This window comes from Pristiophorus japonicus, unplaced genomic scaffold (assembly GCF_044704955.1).
Source record: "Pristiophorus japonicus isolate sPriJap1 unplaced genomic scaffold, sPriJap1.hap1 HAP1_SCAFFOLD_147, whole genome shotgun sequence".
In the NCBI taxonomy this organism is placed as follows: Eukaryota; Metazoa; Chordata; class Chondrichthyes; family Pristiophoridae; genus Pristiophorus; species Pristiophorus japonicus.
In genome coordinates, this window is record NW_027251144.1 from 1,517,661 (window position 1) to 1,522,357 (window position 4,697).

General features: G+C 46.0%; 1 non-coding gene across 1 annotated transcript; it reads right to left on the reverse strand.

Annotated features, from left to right (window-relative positions):
* Positions 1-398: 398 nt before the first annotated feature.
* trnak-cuu (transfer RNA lysine (anticodon CUU)) lies at positions 399-471 on the reverse strand. The gene has a single exon. It is a non-coding gene; the product is annotated as a tRNA-Lys (tRNA).
* Positions 472-4,697: the final 4,226 nt, after the last annotated feature.

Below are 4,697 nucleotides of genomic sequence, written 5' to 3' on the forward strand. Positions count from 1 at the left end.
AACCCGCAAACAACTCATTAATTATTCGCTTTTCCCCAGTTCCAGAGCTCAGAGGGTTATTGTCCATCCCTGGGATGCAAGCTACCTCAGACCCGGGCCAAAGCTCCCCGTGCACCGAGCACAGGCTCAGGAAAACCCCGGGGGAGAGGTTATCCCGGTCACTGGGCCTTCCAGCAGCCCTGAACAAGCACCCGGTCTGAAACTTTCCAGAGTAATAACTTGTAACTGGAGCATCTAACAGTAAGGACGGCCGAGCGGTCCGAGGCGCTGCTTTCAATATTTGATTAAATTATCAACTCTCCCTCAGTTCGCATGTTTATCATTGTGCAAAAGAAGATCATGGGTTCATTCATGATATTTACCCGCGAAAGCAACATAAAAGTTTAATGAAAAGTAAACGCCCAACGTGGGGCTCGAACCCACGACCCTGAGATTAAGAGTCTCATGCTCTACCGACTGAGCTAGCCGGGCTTCTCAACATTTACCCTGTCAATCCCCTTCAGAATATTGTCTGTTTCAATGATATCACCTCTCATTCTTCGAAACTCCAGCAAGTATCGGCATATTCTGCACAATCTCTCACCATAGGACAGTCCTCTCATCCCAGGAATCAATCTGGTGAACCTCCGTTGTACCACCTCCAAGGCAAATATATCCTTCCTCAGATAAGGAGACCAAAACTGTGCGCAGTACTCCAGGTGTGGTCTCACCAGGGCCCTGCACAATTGGAGCAAGACTTCCTTACTCTTGCACGATGGGCGGAATATTAGGTGCTATGGGCTGAATATCCTGTTTTTCTGCTGATTCTACGGTTGTATAAAAAGTTATAAAAATTCAACAGTCACTCAGAAAACATATTTGTATTTCCTTCAGTGTGCAACACATGTGGGTGGATTAATGATGATTGAAACAATTATTCAGTATCTCACAGACTTGAAATATATTTGTCAGCTTGCTTTGTAAAAATGCTTTCTCTGACCGGGAATCAAACCCAGACCACGGCAGTGAGAGCACCAAATCCTAACCACTAGACTACCAGGGAGCACTGCTTGCAGCCTCTGCGATAGCTTTAAATATAGTCAGCTTACAATCACAGCTGAGAATTGTGCGGTGACACGGGGTGTAACTGGATTTGCTGGGAGCAGCGTGGAGGCCCCGACCTGCGTGAGAACACCAGCGGCAGGTCGGGGCCATAAAAGGAGCGGTGAGCGGCGGCCTGGGAGCAGCGTGGTGGTGTACCACGGCAAGGTACAGCGCGAGCTGGTGCAGGAGGGCGACGGCAGCGAAGAGTGACGTCATCAAAGTCCAGGTCGGTGATTGGAGCGTGGGCCCGTACAGCAGGAGCAGCGAGAGACTGGGGAGGAATGTGATCGAGGCCCAGGGGCGGCATGAGTTCAGGGCCAGGGGCCCAGGGTGTCGAAAGTCTCGACCTCCGAAAAGAATGACTCCGACACTTACAGCTCCGGTAGAAGTTTCCTATTTAATTTACTTGCTCGCAAGGGGTAGGTCGCACTCAGTCAAGGGCTAAGTGAACACCTCCGAAATGGTTCAGTTTAACAAGATATTTATACAGTTAAACCAAAGTTCTTGCCTCTCCCTGTGTATTGCTCTGTCTCACAGTCAGTGAATACAGATAAAGAGTTAATTACTATATCCTGGTCCTGACATGGTGTCCAGATATTTCCTTTTGTCAGGGTTATCAGAAAGCCAAACGGCCATTACTCCATGAGTCATAGGTAATGGGCTATCACCTGTCTTGTATTGTGTCAGGATTGTTTCAATTTCCTGGTCAGTTTATCTGTTTGCATCAAATGGATGAGGTCTCGGAGAGAGATAATGGCTAGAAGATAAGGGTGGGGTGACATGGAAGTCCTGTAGTGTAGACAATAGGAGAGCACCATGGGGGGTTACTTGTCTCAGCATGACTTGTCTCCTAGCTGTCTGATGGCCATCAGCCATCTAACAGCAGGTTTAGCTGTTTATGCAAGCTGACTGCTAAAATGCAGAAAGTTCTGGAAGGGCCAGGACTCCATTTTAATCAAAAGGCACACAAATACCGTATGGTATCAGCTTAGAATAAAAATACTTTCCACATTCCCCCATTTTGTCCTTCACGAGGACAATGCAATCCATTCTGATCTTGTACAGTCTCTCCATTTCCATTTCCGCACAAGAGCCTTCAGCAGTTGTTGCCACCATAACTCTAGCCGTGGTCTCGGTAGGTAACATCGTTTCTCCCACCCTGGCATAGCAACACTTAACGACGACAAATAATAGATACAGGGCGAAGACTATCAGCAGGAATATGATCAAACCCTGTACCACAGATTTCCCCAGGGCTCCCAACCATCCTGATGTTTTTAGCTAGACTGCCGATATCTTCTGATTTATCTGGGATATATGAACAGCATTCTTCACCTATTAATGCGCATGTTCCTCCCTCCTTGGCTAGGAGATAATCTAAGGCCATACGATTTTGGAGAGCCACTGTTTGAATACTACCATTTCGTCATTTATCCCTTCATAGGCTTGGGAAGTTGCATTGGCTACTGATTCTACTAAGTTAGCCAGTTCCCGTAACTGCCATTCGGTCGATGCTATTCCATAGGGTGGCACCATTACCTTGAATATTCGGTTTAGCCACGTCAAATCCCGTTTAAATCTATGACTTCCATAGGCCTCCCTTAGAGTCCTTACTGATCTGATAAGGGGTACCACATATCCTAAGTAACAGGACCCTGTCCAGTTGGCTGGTAACCATGGGTAGGCTTTATGGCCACAAATAAAGTAGGTGCAATTATAGGGCGTCAGATCCTGGTCCTTTAGTCTCATTACTCACTAGGCATATTATACCTTCAGTATTTCCTATTCTGGGAGTAATGCTTAGGAAGGGAGGCTGATGGTTATTATCATAATTGGGCTGGTACCATCCCTGGAAGGCTGTAAGTTTATACCCTGCCGACCTCCATTCTGTTTGCTCCTTCGTTTCTGGCCCCTTAGTTAGTTTTGTCCTGTTTTGCACTGTCAACCATTCTACCATTTCTGATTCGTTAAAGGGGACAGATCTCAGGGGAATACCCCCCCTGGAGTGGACAGGTACATGGGAACATATCCAACAACTCGACAAGTTTCTTTCTTAAGCATACCTATGACTCAGTGCCATAAATACGTTTACATGCAATTCCCTTCGGTGGCGGGTCTGTACCCCTGGTGTAATCAATAATGTGAAGTAAAACCCTGTCAAGCCCAGCACCATCAGTCCCCATAGTCCATACAGTTCCTTATTCAGTCTTCCTTTTTCTGTTCCTCTGATTCCTTCGTCCCTTCCTCCTGGTCGGGTGCCCGTTTGCAATGGGATGCGTGGATCCGTGTTGGTCTTTCCTTTACCTTGATTGCAGTATTGGTCGCCAGCAAGACCTGGTATGGTCCTTCGAATCTTGGCTGTAGACTGCTTTTCCTTTTTAAAATCTTGATGTAAACGAATTCCCCTGGCTCCAGGTTATGACACTTCCCTTCCGCTGTCTTGACTTGGGCTTCCTTTACCTGTGAATGAAAGCTGGAAATACATTTGGTTAGTGCAATACAATAATTCAACATATTTTCCTCCATTTTGTGGATGTCCATCTGTTTTGCAGTAAATGGTGCTGTAAAAGGTAGTCGTTGGGGACGTCCCATAACTATCTCATGCGGTGACAGGCCTGTTGTTCTGTTGGTTGCAGATCGCATTACCATCAAAGCTAAGGGCAGCAGTTCTGTCCATTTCAGTCCAGTGTCATTGCATAGTTTTGCCAGCTTATTTTTAAGCATTCCATTATATCTTTCAACAAGTCCAGCTGATTGTGGATGATAACTGCAATGAAAACGTTGATTAATCTGTAAAGCTTTACACATTTCTCTTATAACAGTTCCCGTGAAATGTGACCCATTATCACTGGAAAGCTTAGCAGGGATTCCGAAGCGCGGTACAATTTCTTTTAACAAACATTTAGCAACAGTAGTGGCATCGGCCTTTTTACATGGAAAGGCTTCAATCCATCTGGAGAACACATCTACAATAACTAATACATACTTGAATCCCATACACATAAGTAATTCAATAAAATCCATTTGTAAATGTACAAAAGGCCCGACTGGATTTGGGTGGGAGGCAGATTCTACTTTTTCCGTCTTACCCGGATTCATTGTCTGACAGGTAACACAATTTTCACAGATTTGTTTTGCAATTGCCGAAATACCTGGTGCATACCAAGTTGGCAAAATATAATCTGCCAATCCCCCTTTGCCTGCATGTGTGAATGTATGAACACATCGGGCAATCCATGGAAGTAAGGATCTAGGGGCCACCACGCGGCCGTCATGGTGAACCCATATTCCTTCTGGATTTTTATAACATTGATCCTTCGTCCAGGTCACCACCTCCTCCGTACTGGCCTGTGTCTGAAAGGACAGCACTTCATTAATAGTGGGTGGCGGGCCTGAGCAATTATTTTTCCTTAGTGGGAACAATGACACCTGCATCCCCCCTTTCGACAGAGCTGCTGAATTAGCTGCATTATCACCTCTGGCATTCCCAAGTGCCACCTCATTCGACTGGCCTGTATGTGCCTGGCATTTGATAATGGCAAGTTTCAAGGGGCATTGAATGGCTCGCAGAAAATGTTCCACTTGTTCTGCATTTTAGATAGGGGTTCCTGAAG